The sequence below is a fragment of the Heterocephalus glaber genome, unplaced genomic scaffold (genome assembly GCF_053883595.1).
Source record: "Heterocephalus glaber isolate CG9 unplaced genomic scaffold, H.glaber_assembly_v1.0 deba00001429, whole genome shotgun sequence".
Lineage (NCBI taxonomy): Eukaryota > Metazoa > Chordata > Mammalia > Rodentia > Bathyergidae > Heterocephalus > Heterocephalus glaber.
The window spans coordinates 12,076,596-12,093,720 of NW_028258294.1; the positions used below are offsets into that span (position 1 = coordinate 12,076,596).

General features: G+C 37.2%; 1 long non-coding RNA gene across 1 annotated transcript; it reads right to left on the reverse strand.

Moving 5' to 3' along the window:
- Nucleotides 1-691: 691 nt before the first annotated feature.
- LOC110347693 (uncharacterized) lies at nucleotides 692-16,020 on the reverse strand. Its single transcript, XR_002392418.2, has 3 exons — nucleotides 15,810-16,020; nucleotides 15,392-15,470; nucleotides 692-2,239 (listed from the first exon to the last, which is right to left on the reverse strand). It is a non-coding gene; the product is annotated as an uncharacterized LOC110347693 (long non-coding RNA).
- Between the last annotated feature and the right edge of the window lie 1,105 nt (nucleotides 16,021-17,125).

Sequence of the window (17,125 nt, forward strand, 5' to 3'; positions counted from 1 at the left end):
GCAGACTTTGCTTAAATACATTATGTAGATGCAAGTTTAGATAGTAATTAACATCTACGTCATCAAACACAAATGTCATCAGAAAATACTTATGATACATTTTGAGTAAAAGACAGTTTTTTTAACCTTAATTATAGAATAAAGATGAAAATATATCAAAGTGTTAGCAATGTTGTGACAGTAGAATTATGGAAAATTTTTATTTTGACATTTTGGCTTTTCTGTCTGCTCCACATTTACCTTAATGAGCATGCATTATTTCTATAACTGGAGATTGGTGGGCATTTATTTAGAAAATATGATTTAAGGAGTATGAGATCAAAAAATGAACAAAGTAGGGCCAGGGATTTAGCTCAGTGGAGCCAGTGCCTGCCTCGCAAGCACAAGGTGCTGAGTTCAATCCCCAGTACCAAAAAAAAAAAATGAACAAAGTAAATGTTACAGTTTCCCCATAACTTCCTTATACTAAGTCAAATGTCTTTCAGCAGCCAAAATATTGGAGAAGATAAGTTGGAAGGTGGAATCATGCCATATCTCAGCTGAAAATTAGACTTTAACTTTTCATATCTTGTCCTTTTTTTGATTTATAGAGGAATCAAATAAAAATAGGCATTCTATTTCTCAGACAAAAATCAAAATTACTTTTACTTTCTGATATTTACTCTTTGATATCAATTTTTTCTGCTGTGAATTCTATTTTGTGTTTCTCTTTGCTTCAAGAATCAAAACAGTCATTTGAAGCCTTTTCTTGTCAATACCCTTGATTAAAATAAAGATCACTTAAAATGTCAAAACCAAGGCTTCACAGTACTATGACAAGTGATACCGAGCAGATTTGGTTTTCCTTTCTCAAATTTCCTGCCCATTTCTCTTGTCTTTTGCACTTACTAACTCTAGAGCCTCCACTTACCACATTAGGGGATGGGATTCTGTGGAAGTATTTGATACCACCTTCAGTGCCTGCATTCCTCCCTCAATATCCTCCTGATATACATCACATTTTGGACTTCTGCTATCAGATAGAGATTTAGAAAGGGTTTTGAAACTTCAATCAAGGAAAAAAAATCGATACTCATCTCCACTAATTATAAATTAGAGTCTTCTAGGAAAATTTCTTAATCTTTTGGTATCAAATTTCACTTTCAAAAATGATAGTAGTATTACCTATATCATGAGATATCTGTCAGGATTAGAGTAATAATTTATTAAATAGCTTAACACATCACCCAGTAAATGCCCAGTATATGTTAACTGAAACTAAATCTACCTCTTACAAGGCAATCTATGGGAGGTAACAACATGGAATGGAGAGTCTGTGAGTCAGAAATTTCGGTGTTCTTCTATGATTTATTAATTCTATGAGTTTAATATTCTAAAGATTAGGCTATAGTAAACTGGAGACAATGACATCTGTCTTATAAGTTCACTGTGAGAATTAAATATATTTAGGAGCAAATGTATGATAAATATCCTAAAATGTGTTTTTGAACAATGTTATTATTGTCATTAATTAGCAAATGACCAGAAGGAAAAGCAATACCTGAAGATACCCCAAATGGAGAAAAGAAGGAAAGAATGAAAAAAGATTTCCTAATTTCTGTCACTCCAGTAAAGCACCTGAAAGATAGTTCCTTGTTAACAAAGTGAACACAAGGTGTTTTCTTTCCCTCATCCCCAGAGATGGTAGCAGAAATGAAACTGGTGAACAGGCCAATTCAAACAAAGATATCTACAGGAATAACATTGGGAGAGACACAAGATTTGTTTTGGCAAATAGTAGAGATTTCAGATTGTTTTGGTTTTCTGCTCTTGGAGCCAGTCAGCATCTGGCTTTGAGAACTCTGAGTATGGTCACCATATGTCCTACATTTTTCTAGAGCTGTCCCAATTTAAAATATTGACTCATGTAGCTCCACTAAGAACACTTGTACTTGTGAGACCACAGATCCCTATTTGCAGTTCAGAAAATAATGGTCAGTGAAACTTCAGAAGTCTGTATTAGACAGGATAAAAGTAGGGATCATAAGAACATGCAAGTAGGTCATGAACTGAAGAAAAACTGGAACATTCCTTCTTTTTCTCTCTATAATATCACTTTTCCCCACAGGAAAGTTTTTGGGGTTTTTCTCTAAAGAAGCAGAGTAATTGTTTGCCAGGGTGATTTTAACCAATTAATTCAATGTCTTTGAATACAGTCAGGCAATCTTCAGGAGATGTCAACCCCATCCAATCTGACAACCTGTTGAAAGAGTGGGAGAATATATTGAAATAATAACATTTATAAGTAGCATGCAATCATTTATTATTTTGTGTACACAACATGGTTGAGTGTTGTAGGACCATTAACTCATCTATGCTTGCAACAACCTTTTAAGGTTATGCTATTATTCTCCCCATTTACTTGTGTAGAAACAGGCTCAGAGAGATTAAGTAACTTGCTGACAGTCACATAGCTGGTGAGAACCAGAGCTGGGATTCAAGTCTGGCTGATCCCAGGACTTCTCAGTGGGTAGACTCATCAGACATTTAAATAAAGAGCATATTTTTGAACTAGGACTAAGGATTAGGCCTGAAATTTTTTGGGTGGCTGTAGCTGTGGGAGTATCAGGCAGGCTATTGCTCACAGAAGAGCAATTCTCTCTAAGAGTTGTTTTTCGGACTGGAAAAATCTTGGAAGCAGAACTCCATTATGTGGAAGTAAATGTATCTGGATGGGATTATTAGAGATGTGCAAACCCAGGGGTGTCTGGGGTTTGGCTACACATTATGTTCTATTTTTCAAAGGTTCTGGGAGAGGCAAAACTCAAAACATGTTTCTGCACAGTAATTATCCACTTTGGTTTCAAATCCATGTGTACTTCTACCCTGGACCTGTTCCTTATTTTAGAGGGTGCCCCTCATATAAATATCTACAGACAGACCAGGCATACTGTGGAAGCCAGAGAACCCAAACTCAGCCTAGTGAGACCAGAAAACTAAAACAAAGCACACTTAAGACTCTCAATCTACTACAACCTTCCCTGTGTAGCTAGTTAGAGCAAGTTTTTGTATAAAAGGAAAAGGAAGAAGAGACCATATTGAGTGCCTATTATGCAACCCACTGCTCTTGAGGGGACACCACCCTCATCCTTAAGAATTTTTCGTAAGGAAGATGATAAAGACCAGTATATAGAAAATTATACCACAGTGTGGTAAAAAGACAAGGTTTAATGGAAGCAGAGACAGGGTGCTTAAAGCCAGCTTTGAGTGGTGTTCCAGTTTTATAACGGTATAAGAAACTATTCAAAATGTAGTGGCCTACCACAACAGCCATTTATTTATATATTTGTTAGTTTTGGGGTCAGGAATATGGGCAGAGGTCAGCCAGGTGATTCTTTCCTTCAAAGAGATGTTGTCAGAAGTCACTGAGTAATATTCAGCTAGAAGGTTGATTAGTTGGTAAGATTCAAGATGCCTTTACTAACTTGTCTTTTTCCTTGCTGGGAATAACTAGACTATATTAGTCAAAGCAATTACAAGTCTTCCTAGGTTCAAAAAGAGAGGGCTTATAAAGATGGTAAACATTATATATTATAAACATGAGCTAAAATAATAATAACAAGAATAAAAATGAGGAAAGAGGGCCAGGGATTTAGTTAAGTGGTGCTGCCACCCAGCTTGCAAGTGTAAGTCCTGAGTTCTATCCCTGGTTAAAAAAAAAAAAAAAAAAAAAAAAACCCTCAAAAAACGATGAAAGAGCATTTAAAGGTAGAGGGTGGGAGGTGGGTGAGAAGGGAAAGGAGATTACAAAAAGAAACAAGCTTTGTTATATACTTGTACCAACTCCCCAAGATGAATGTAACATCATGTACTGCAAACATGTACTAATAAAAGAGAAAGAAACAAAAAGTGCTCAATCCAGATTTTTAAAAAGAGGACTTAATACCCATCTCTCAATAGAAGAAATATTAAAGAATATGTAGTTATGATTCAAAACTGCCATAGTCACTTCTATTGCATAAATTATCTAAATGTATCTGGATGAGTTTAGATGATAATTTATCATATATGAAAAAGTCACTTATTTCCTCCTTCTTTATAAGTCTTACCCAATTATAGCATCAAGTGCAGGCCTGAGATCTATAATCACATTAGTAAAATTAGGTCTAGAAGAAAATAAATAACTTTTCCTCCAGTGCTCTTTCTTGGATACAATTTCTCTTAATCTGAACACCTGTAACTAAAAGAACAATTTTTCGGTCCATGTCTCCATAAATGCAATAAGCACCAACTTTACATTGGTGTGAAGAAATAGGAAAGTTACACTCTACAGTCCTGTTTGAAAAGGGAAAGGGCTGTCAGAGAAGGCAAACTGATTCTTAACTCTGAAATTCAATAAGAAACATACCGGCCCCTTTAGCTAAGACTTGATTATGCTCTCTGATTCACTTGGCCATTCTCTGTGCTCTTGGTTTCTCCCTCTAGTCATCCTAGTCCTGTTTGCAGCTGAATCATTTTCTCAGTGCATTTCTTGCTCATAGAAGTTCAAAGATCCAAATTCATTTCCTTTTATACTCTTTCTTTATCTTTCATTTCACACTGTTATAAATCTTTTTAAAACTTTGTGTGTTTCTGTCCCAGTTTGTTTGTGCTGCTATAACATCTGAGACTAGATAATTTACACACAAAAGAAATTGATTTCTCAAGGTTTTGAATACTGAGAAGTTCAAGATCAAGATCCCAGCAGGTTCTATGTCAGGTGAAAACCTTCTTTCTCTGCTTCAAGATGCTGCTTTTGGCTGTGCTCTCACATAGCAGAAAGGAGAGGGCAAAATGGTACAAACACTTGGTCTTCATATGCTAGAAGGGTGGGCTTAGCTAGGACTATTGTTCCAAGTGCCTGCACAAGACCTTTTCATGATAGAAGCTTCAGACTAGCCAAATCTCTTACTTGGAAGCCTAGGACTCCAACAGTAAGGATTTCAGTAAACAAGGTAAAAGGTTCATAACCTTTTATGATCTAACCTCACAAGTATTGTCTTTTTTCCTATGGAGTCACAAGCCCACTCAGATTTAAGGAAGATGGAATTAGATACTATCTCTTGATAGAGGGAGTGTCAAAGAATTTGAAGACATATTTAAAATTACCACAGGGGTGTACAGAGAGGACTTTCCACAGGAAGGAGTATCTGAACTGAGACTTCAGCAGAACAGGAATTAGGTGAAGGGATGGAGTGGATTGGGAAGGATGTTCAAGGCAAAGATGAGGGTAGGGTAAAGCATGGACCCTGAAGAGATCTGAAAACTTTCGTGGAACTTTAGTGTGTGAGAGTGTAGTAAAGGGACAAGCAGCAGAAAGATGGAAGAGTTAACAGAACTGCTCTTAGATATTGGTAAGAAGGGACTTTATTCTGAACTGTATACTTTAAAGAGTGTCCTTGGACTGTCATTCATCCTTGGCCCTTCCTATATTATGAGGAGTTGTAAACCAGAATTGAGAGGATTTGTCCGCCTGGAAATGATGTCTCCTTTTAGACGAGGCTTTGAATAACTGGAACCTTTAAATGTTTTGCCACACTGGTCCTGAGACTTCAGGAACTGTGCAAATCTAAGAGATAATCAAGAAACCATTGTTTGGGGAGACGGTGGATAGAGACAGGACATGAGAACTGAGGTGCCCGAAGGCTCGTGTACAAGGCACTCTGCAGTATGGGATGAAAGGACACTGGGCAGGAGCTTTAAGTCTTACAGTAGGTACCTCAAGGTTCTAGTCTGGAACTCTGAGAAGTCCAAAAATTTTAAATTTGAATTGGGCCTTCCAGGCTCATGAAGTTACATTAGTCAAGGCATTAAGGCAGAACAGTTTTAAGAACAGTTTGATAGTTTAATTTATAAGCTGACAAATGGTATTCGGTCTCCATTCATATTAGTATCTTGGGAATTCAAGAAGGCTGAAAACTGTATACACCAAGCCAAGGAATTTATATTATACCTTAAGGGTAATGTGGAATTATTAAAGGATTTTAGTCAAATTCTAAGTGATATTTATTTACTGTTTTTTATGAGTACACAGAAGGGAACATGGCACATTGTAGACACATAGTAAATATACTTGAATGAATTAACATTTGAATTTTAGGAGCATAATTCTAGAGCAACATGAGGAATGTTTTAAAGAACAGCAGAACTAGAAGTGTAGGAGATGAATCAAAAAGCTCTAGAAGAAATTCAGAAAAGGGGTGCTGGTGGCCCTTATTCAGTTACAGATAGTGAAATGGAAAGAATTGAAAAGAAAAGAAAATGCCTATCTATTCTTCTCTTTGTTATATTACGTTACAATGTTTATTTTATGGGTCCATCTCTTACCTCAACCATGACATCCTTGGCAACAAGCCATAACTTCCTCATCTCTTTTTTCTCAATGCCTGGAGTGGGTATACACTTAAGTAAAGGTTCACTGAATTAATTAGTGTATAAAAATTATAACTTGTCATTCTCAGAACAACTTTATGAGATATCTCTATTTGGTTAAGGAGACCAAGTCTTAGAGAGATTAATGGTTTAGATTAAAATCTGAGCATATTTATATGGTCCACCCAACCCAATGTCATCTGGCACTACCTACATCTCCAACACGAACTATTCAGTGTTTCCCATTATTCACTACTTTAGCTAGACTAGCTTTATTCCTTTTTTTTTTTTTTTTTTTTTTTTTTTTTTGCAGTACCAGGGATTGAACTCAGGACCTTGCACTTGCGAGGCAGGCTCAGCACCACTGAGCTAAATGCCTGGCCCCTAATCCTTTTTATCCAATGGTCAAGAGCTTTCCCATTGCACCCCCCCCCCAATTTGGCATTATCATTGCTCTTTCCTTTCACTTTTCCCTTGCATTGGGCACTTTCACCATCTCAGATTAGATGTCACCTTTTCAGAGAGGTTTCTCTATTCAGCCTTAAAAATACCCTTCTAAACGAGAGTCAGTGTAGATTACATGCACTCATATCACTCTATTTTACTTTCTTATAGCTATTACACTATCTGAAATTATCTAGTTTACAATATATGCCTGTAGGCATTAGTAACTTTTCTTCTCCAAAAGAAAGTAAGGTCCTCAAGGGCAGAGCTTTGCCTCTATCCCCAGCAACTGAAACACCACCTCACACACTGTCAACAATCAAAACAACTTGCCAGGTGTGGAACCAAGATTTCAGCACAGCACTGTCTGCCTGTAGAGTCCTTGCATTTGCTGCTGCCTCTCAGAGCAGCCTCATGAAATTCCATAATTGTGGGATCTTTTGTCTTATTCACTGCTGTACTTCCAGATCTCAATCTGTGCCTAGCACATAATAGATGCTTAATGAACATTTGTTAGATGAGTTAATTAATAGACTGTCTTTAAGAATCTGCCTCATTACTTTATTGTGACATGGTACACAGGACTGCTGTTACCATGGCCAGGATACCAGGAGTAGATAAGGTTTTGTGACTGTTGTCAAAATACACAAGACTGTAATTACTCTAATCATCACAAGTCTACCAAGCCACATTATGGGGAGACTGTAGAAACTTACAGAGCTGTAAATTCAGGAAAGTGTTAGGAGAACAATGGGCTGAGCTAGTGGTTTTATTGAATGTGGGTGAGGAAATGGTGTAGTCATGAAGTTTCATATTGGGTGTGCAGGTGAGATACAGTGAGTTGAAGAGTGGCTACATTCTGGGACATTGGATGGAAATAGTACAGTGGATATTGGAAAGTATTTAGAGAATTCAAGGAAATGTCAGTGTCATAAGGTGAGAGATACTAGAGCATATCTGTTAGTTTAGTAGAGAGAGTCAGATGAAAGAAAGTATAGGATAGTGGAATTGAATAAGAGAGCAAAGTCCACAAATGCTTTGAAGCTGTTTAACAGTGGTGTGTGTGTGTGTGTGGGTGCGTGCGTTTGTGTGTGTGTGTGAGTGTGTGTGTGTATTAATGGTGTTTAACTCTATACAGAAAAAATGGTTCCTGTTATGGTTTGGGTCCAGATATCCCCCCGAAGCCTCATGCGGTCATAGGAGGCTTTTGGCTAGCGTGTGTGATGCTGGGATTACAAGTGTGAGATTACTAAATCAATCCACTGATTGGTTTGGCACCACCCTAATCCTGGTAGTCTGGATAAGATAAAAAGGGCAGAAAGACTCTGTTAAGGTCCCTTGTTGATTTGCTACCTTCGGTCCAACATGAGCTGTTGCCCCTCTGCCATGTGCTACCCTGCCTGGGAACCAGTCGATTATGGACTGAAGCCTCTACAAACTGTGAGTTAAATAAACCTTTCCCCTTTAATGTTGGGTATCAGATATTTTGTCTCAGCCACAAGAATAGTAAATAAGACAGTTTCTAAAATAAGGTTGTTCATTTCTTACCTTTCCCAGGCTACAAAGAGCCCACAAGCTGATTGGTAATGCATAACTTCAAAGACTAAGTCTACTATAGGAATTACTTATAAAGCAATGTTCAAAATAAAGCATAAGATGGTTCTTTAAAATGAATTATTTGTTTTCATTTTCATAAGTTCTTGATGACAATAACATTTCTAATCTGTCTTAATCATCCTAGGAACGTCAAGCACCACATAACCTCTTCCACCCTTGGCTCTTTGCTTTTTCCCAGACCTTCTCAAAACCTCTACGTCTGGATTGTGACCCACAATCTCTCCAATATACCAACATATGTCTCCAATAAAAAACTTAATAGCTGTTTATTGCTGCCCACACTTGTAAGATACTGTGCCTGAGCTTGGGTAAGGAGAAGCTTGGGTGTTAGGAGAAGATCCCTAAACAAACCTTGTTCTGGAGCTGTGTGGCCTTGGGAAAATCACTTATCCTCTGAATTTCTTGTACAATATTACACTTTGAGGTTGGTGATATTTATAGCTTGCTTCCAAATTAAAGGGATTACAGACAGAAGCAAATAATACCCATTCCTTTCAAAAATAATTTTCAATGTTATTTGGGCTTGGGGATAATATTGTAAAGGTCCAGATGTACAATTAAGAATAGAAACAAGAAGATGTGACTAACTAAAATCATTAAAATGTTGGAGACATGTATGACTGGTGCTCAAGGAAAGGAAATATGTGAAGAAAGTTAAATAGAATAGTTGTAAAGAAAGAAAAAATTTTGGAACAATTTCTTCATTGAAACTTTTTTTTCTTTGGAATTTTGCTTTATTTATATTATCTCTGAGAACAAACATTAGTATGTGAGAATGAGCATCACTGAGACTTTTGACAATGTGTTACAACAGACTTTTCTGATAAATAAAATTATCCAAAAAAATGATACATATCATGCCACCAAGGCCTCTCTTGATTGTTACTTTTTTATAACTCCTTTATGTCTGCCTCTTCACCAGGTAACTCACTTTTCAAATAGGATTAATATTAATACAAATTTCAGAACTTTCTTTTACAGCTTTCTGCTTGTGCCTAGATTACTGGCTCTTCTAAGTCATATTATGACTTATACTCTTTCATCATAGTCCCTTACACCCATTTATTAAATTGTTTTCTGGGATTCCCATTAAAATTAAGTTCTTCAAAAACAGACATTGTATTATTTGTGTCCTTGATATATGGCTTGGTGCATGACATCAGCTGGTGGTACATAGATAGGCAGACGAACAGATGGGTAGATGTAGGTATATGAACAAATCCATCTGAAATAAAAGTACTGTAAATCAATTTAGCCAACAAGTTAGACTAGATCTCCAGACACAGCAAAAATGGAGGCAGAGCCCTTTCCCTGATTAAGTGGCTAGGGCAGCTTGGAGTTGTATCACATGCCTTTCACTTGAACTTTCACAGCAGATTAGCTCTTGTTTCTTGGAGCACTAAATAAGCAGAAAGAAAAGAGGTTTGTAACTAACACCAAAGAAAAGTCTATTTGTTCTCAAGACACTGAGCATGTTGTTCAACCAAGTGAGTTCATCCCTGCATTTGCTTGAACACAGCAAGGGTCAGAATGGCAGCAGAGTGGCAAGCCACTTGGTTCAAGTCATATCCATTCAAGCTGCCCCAGGGCAGTATTAACTTGTGCAGTTGCTTTACATTCCTTCCCTTTGCTAAAAAAGAAAAAGAAGAAAAAATATTCAAAAGAGCATATATATGCATCTTGATTACTTGTACATATCCCCCCACAGTGTGTGTGTGTGTGTGTGTGTGTGTGTGTGTGTCTGTCTGTCTGTCTGTCTGTCTGTCTGTCTGTCTGATGCGTTTGGGCAGAAATAACCTCTCCTTACTCTCATTCTCAGTATTAACTCTTCATCCTTAGTTTTCATTGACACACAGGGATGGTGCTACTGGCAGAGATAAGGGGTCCAGCTTGAAAACAGAGTCCTCTAGCCCTACCCTGGAGCTCAGCTCCCATAATTCCATGAGAAAATGGGAAAAGCAATAGAAATGAGAAATTTAGGTATTTCAAAGTCAGTAATTCTAATCCTTGATTCAATCTGATTGCTGCTAAGGGCCAAAATCTTGTAAGTTATGGGGAGTTCTTTTCCTAATAAGATCCAGCACAGCATATGACTAATTAGATGAGGGAAAAAACCCTCTCCTTTAGAAGTTATGTGTGCAAAGATTACTATCCAAGGATAAATATTGCTATATTATTTATAGAAGCTAAAACAATCTTGAATATTCACAATAAAGAGTTGATTTAAAAAAATAAATAAAAAAAAGAGTTGATTTTTGTAGATCTATAGATATATATTGCATACGGAACATACCTACAGTGAAATATCCAATCATTTAAAAATCATGCAGTGGAAATATTTAATGATATGGAAAATTCTCAATATATTACATTAAATGAAGACAAATTTGATAGATTCTGAATTTAGAGAAAATGTATAAGTATTTGCAAAAGAAAAAAGAAATAGATGTGTAGAGGTAAATTTTTTTCTATGAGATCTTAAAGTTATTTTTAAAATTTTTCAACAAAACATGTCATGTTTGCATTACCATAAGAATATTATTTAAAATAAATTATTTGTGATTATGGTAATTCATATGAAAGAGAACATAAGATGGGGATGTGTTCTTATATAATTAAGAAACCAAGTAAATAAAATAACAAGAATTTACTATGGGTAACTAAAAGATGGAGGGATTAAAAATGATTTGTAAAAATTTGCATGACAAGAATACTAGGCTCACCCTCTCTTCAAATCAGACCTATTATGGGAGATAATCTGGCATCAGTATTTAATTCTCTAGTGTAACTAGAAGTCCCTTTATTATACTTTCCCTGTGGCACAACAGAAGTGTAATAAGTAGGTACTTGCATTTTAAGTGTTATCTCCAGTAAGACAATAAAGTCCTCTGGTTTCTTAAGGAACTTCAGACATTGGGAAATATATGGGAGGCATGTGTGGATTGTTTTATGATGACAGTGTTAGATCCAGATTCAGATCCTAGAACTTGAACCACAACTTTACCAGCCTCTGAGTGCCTTAACAAGGTTACTAAATTCGCTGAGCTCCAACTGCCTCATCTATAAACAGGATGATAATAATTACTTTAGCATGTGGTCATGAGGATTTATTCATTTAATCAAAAAGCTTTTATCAAGCATCTACTTTGTACTGTGATAACCTCTTAGAATCCACCAGCGTCAATCCCAGTCCTAGTGTAGTTTACAATCTATTGGTACACATGGGCAGATAGAAAATTACAAGAGTATGGCTATGTTGCTATGAGGGGGCAGTTATGCAACTGTGGAAGCATGCAAGAATGCTAGCAATCTGGAAGAAGTGGTGATAACTAAAAGAAAACAAATAATAATAACCAGGAAATTTCTAGGCAAAGGTGGGGAGAAGACAGTTCCAGAACACAATACTGAAAAAAATATTTCTCAAGGTCTGGTAATACCAATCAAGAAATACAGACCTATTTGACAGTAATTTGGTAGCTAAAATTCATTGAGCACATTTATCTAAAATATACTGCTTAGTAGAGCCCTAATGTAATTAACAATTTGTCTTTAGATATAACATAAACAAAAGTGTAATTGATGAGTTAAATAAAAAGCTTATACATCATAATTTTGCAATAACAAGTAATTATTTGAAAAAGCCCACTAATACACTGGATAAGATATCAAAAAATATAATTGTATTGCAGATTCTAAGACAAAATATAGAATGTCTTTTAAGTTTCTCACATTATCTTCTTTACTTTTATTGTCCTCAACTCCCCACAGTCAGATGAATGTGGACCATGCCCACTTTTTGGTATTTCCAAATAAAAACATAAGAAAGATATGGCATGAAGACCATACTAACAGGTTGTGTATCAAGGAGCTCGGTATGAGGCAACAGTGAGTTGTGATAATGGGGTGTGTGTGTGTGTGTGTGTGTGTGTGTGTGTGTGTGAAAGTCTCATTCTATTTTGGGGTGCTGGGACTATGCATGTATATTTTGTTTAACTCTGGGTATCACACTTTAAGACAGACACTGAGAATTTGGAGTCCATTCATGGAACAAGAACAAGACTTTACACTATCAAGAGTAGTGTAGAAGCAAGAAAGCAGCTTATTTGGAGATGAAGGAAACACAAGAATACATGCTAGCTATCTTCAAATATAAAAGTAACAGCTCTCCGCCTGCCCCTCAAGCATAAGAACCCAAGTTGGATCCCCAGTACCAAAAAAATAAATAAAAGTAACTGTTCTTTGCAAGAAATCATATTTATTTGTTGTGGGTTCAATAAAAACATAAATTGGATTGGATTTTCAGCTCAATTAAAAGGAGCATATTATAATAGTGAAAGCTTGGCCAGAGTTGGAATAAGTTACCTCAGAGGGGAAAAATTCTTTATTACTGTGTGAGCAGATATTGATGAACTCTTATCCAAGAATATCTTAGCATCTTAGATGAAACTTTAGCATCTTAAGTGATACTTTAGGAAAGATTCAAGCGTCAAATGGATAATTAGGCTAGAGAAATTTTAAGTTTCCTTCCCAATCAAAGATACTATGTGGCTGGTATATTCTGAGAAAATAATTATAACATAGTTATCATCATGAATAACAACACAAAAATCAAAGTCCATTCTTACTCCCTGTGAAGATACACTGTCCAACACAGCAGTCACAAGCCATATGTGCCTATAGAGCAGTTGTAGTGTAGCTGATCTAATTTGAGGTGTGCTACAGATACAAAATACAGGGAAGACTTAATAATTATATAGATTATATGTTGGTATACTGGGCTAAATGAAATATACTATTAAAATTAATTTCATTTGGTCATTTTTATTTTTTAATGTATCTCTTGGAAGCATTAAGATTACATGTGTGTTTGGCCTGGAAGAAGTCCAGCATTCTCAGCTGAACCCAGACTTCCAAAACACAGAGTCTTGGAACAAACCTTCTCTCAGCATCTCCATGTTCACTGGGGCAGGTTGTGGGCCTGCAGGAAATCTAGGCCATGGAACCCAGTAGCCAAGGCCTTGCACCAAACCTGACTATAAACCATGACAGGGAACAAACTGTGCTGAACTCAGAAACAAGCCCAAATAGATCAAAAGGTTTTAATTTCCAAAAACATTCAGCTGAAATACAACCAAGGAATGTCTTCGAATTGGAATTGAATCCACCTACATATTTCCTAAAACTAGTGAACAACCATATCACACATAGCCAACATTAACTGGATTTGGGTTTTGTACTTGTAACCAAGTACAAAATGTTTACCAACCCTGTGTATTTTGGCTTCTGGCATAGATACTGCTTTTACAGCAAAATGAGTAGAGTCAGGCTCTTCACTAAGCAAGCATAAATGGGTATTGCCTGTTCATAAGTAGGAGGAACTACCACATACACATTAAAACAATCCGAACAGGTGGAGTAACCTTTTCATATGCTGCCAGGCTGCAGCCTCAAAGATTTCAGGGTTGAAGAGCACAACACTGGAGTCACAAGGACCTATGTTTGAATTACTGCTCTTCCTGCTGACCACCGTCTAATCCTATACAAGTTAGTAATTCTCCTAAACCTTCAGTCTCCTTATCCATAAAGGGTACAAAATACTATCTCAGTCATACCTTCACATATTACTGGGAAGATTTAATAGTTATATATGCACGCACACAGATGGAACTTACTGTCACATATCATCATCATCATCATCATCATCATCATCATCATCATCATCCCTAATTAGATTGAGCTTCATAGAGGCTCAGTCTTCATTCAGTGTTGTGTCTTCATTCAATCATTACTCAATAATTGTTTGTTGAAAGGTGTTCATGTGCCAACCAAGTTCTGAATTCTGGGGCTATGGAAAGGGCAATTCCTTACATTCTTGCAGTTTATATTCTACTAGGAGATAGCATGTAAAGTAGTTTGCAAATAAACATATAATTTCTGCAATGATAAGTGCTAAGAAGGAAGGCAGAGAGGGACAAGGGAATAGAGGCTGATGCAGGGGATGGCGAGGGATATTATTGTCAGTGAGGATGTCTCTGAGCAGAGATTTGACTGAGGTGTGGGAAACAGTTGGTGAAGGCCTGAAGGAAGCATGTTCCAGGAAAAGGAAGCTGCAAGTACATAAGGAGGATGAGCTTAGTACTTTGAAGAACAGCAGAAAAGAACAGTCATTGAAACAAATTGGGTTAAGATAGGAGGTCTGTTGGTTTTGGCAGGATGGAAACCACTGGTGACCTTGAACAGAGCATTTTCAGCAGAGTTTGGAAATAAAAATGTGAGTGGGATGGATTAAAGGGAATATAGAAGACTCAGAGTTAGAGATAGATATACTGTTATGAAGAGCTTTGAAATGAATAGGGACAGAGAAATGGGTCTACAGCTAAAATGGGAGCTATATGTTGATAAGAATGATTCTTCAGAGAAGGAGAAACTGTCAGTGCATGAAAGAGAGGAGATGATTTCAGGACAACTGTAGAAACCTAATCCTTGAGTGTATGAAAGAAGACAGGAACCTAAACATGGTCTCTGGCAGCAGCAGGAACTGTTTATTTCTCTAACAGGAAGGTGAGAAAAATATGTAGGTCTAAATGTTGGCAGACTCATCATTTTGGTGTTGGATAGTTTAGAGAGGTCTGGTGACTTTCGTTCTCTCAGAATCTAGGGAGTGCTGAGAGGGAGTAGGTAGTGAAGGAAGTCACAGTTAGCATCTTATTTCCTGTGTAGAAACCAGACCTATACAAATGTTCTCAGAAGTCTTTGTTGACTACACAAAAAAAGTTTCAGCTACATGACCCACAGGAAGAAAAAATATTCACTTCTATTAGCAGCTTTAATCCCATCTCTTCCATCTTATTCTTTCTCACATCTGCTCTGACTTCCTCATGCTATCAACATTTCAGTTTAGGTCAAAAAACATTTATTAAGTGCTTGCTGTGAGACATACCTTTGCAGGTACAGCCATATGGAGTTGAACTGGTGAATGGAATCATAGTTTTTTGGAAGTTATCCTCTTGTCTATATATCTGAAAAGTAAACAACAGATTACATTACTAAGGATAAGGGCTTTGATGAGAATCTGGTGATGGCGTCTTAGCCATTTGGAGTGTCACAAAAGAGTATCTTTGATCTGAGTCTCTATGTTCCAAAAATTTCTCTCCTGGTGTTTTAATTATCTTTCACTTTAAAGGCTCTTCTCCAAACCCACTTCTCCATTAGAAATGATCTTGCACTGCACTGGCTTTTTAAAGGACACATAATGATCCAGCAGCCCAGTGTCAAGTGTTTCCCTCAGGAAAGGTGTCACTGTTGTCAGCAATTTGATTCCAGGACAGAACTGTGGATAAAAGAGAATTCATGGTTACCATCAGGCTTTTTCTTCCCAGCTGCCAACCTCAGGAGAGTGCAAGGACTGGGAGATGGGCAGGGATGGGGCAGAGTAGAAGTTGGAAGGACCAGGGTCAGGATCCCATCCAGATTCCTCTTGTGTAGCTCTGTGAGGCTCTGCTGAGTGTTCAAGTTTCAGTTCAAAAGCCTGAATCAAGCAAAGAACTGGAACCACTGTCCCATGGAGAGGCCGTGGGCAAAGCAAACATGCAGTCTGGCACACTCACTTGAGGGAGAACAAGGGCGAGGGTTGTAGGGCTGTTTTTCAGGATAAACTGCCAGCTCGAGCAAGTGAAACAACAGGCCAGAAATTTGCAGTCTTGAAGCACAGAAAGCATCATAAAAGGCTCTCATGTGTGTGTTTCTCAAAGCCACAGCAAATATTTGCTGTATTCCCTTATGGCTATAATTTTTAAAACATTGCATGGAAAGGTCCACAGAGACCAGTGCAGTGCCATCCACAACAGCCCGACTGCATGTCCTGCCCATCTCTTGCCCCATGGAAAAAAGACAGGTTTGCCTGAATATGTTAAGGAAAGCTTTCATTTCCTCCTTTTCACCTTTTCTTCTCCTCCCATGGCTTCTCCTACCTGACAAAAGAAATGCCTCAAAGAAAACTCATAGGCTTAAAAAGTTAAAAATAAAAACAATATGGAAAAATTATCTGAGTCCAGTTCATTTGAAATTAGAATAAATGTGTAGATATTCGATATGCTGACCCCACTATCACAGATTAACTGGCATAATAGCCCAGGGCTGGGGGCCAAGGCTGAGCTCACACAGTAATTTCTTTACCTTCACAAGAGTGGAGCTAAAAACAAAATGCAAGTCCAAATCACTTTACTCGATGAGCTGAGAGTGTGAAGGTGAGCAAATCTTCCTTTAAAGTTACCATTGCTCCTCATTGTCACCCCAAACTTTCTTCTCACCCACAGGCATAGGACAGGAATTTCCATCCAATGTCCAACACATTTCAGACCAAAACATATTTTAAATGTTGGAAACATACTTGATGTTCAATGGATATGAAAACAAGTACATAAATTGGAAAGTTCCACTTCTGTATTTTTCTGAAATAACATAAAGATGACAAATTTATCACCCAGACAAAAGCTAAAAGCCACTATTTCTATAGCATCAAATTGCTCTATGGTGTCCCAACATTTTGATTCCACTAAATATATAAGGATTTCCATTAGAAACACTAATTCCCATGAAGAATAGTCCTACCTGCTTCTCACTGAAGTTTCCACACTGAAAACTACATGTCTGTGTGATTTAATTACCACAGTAT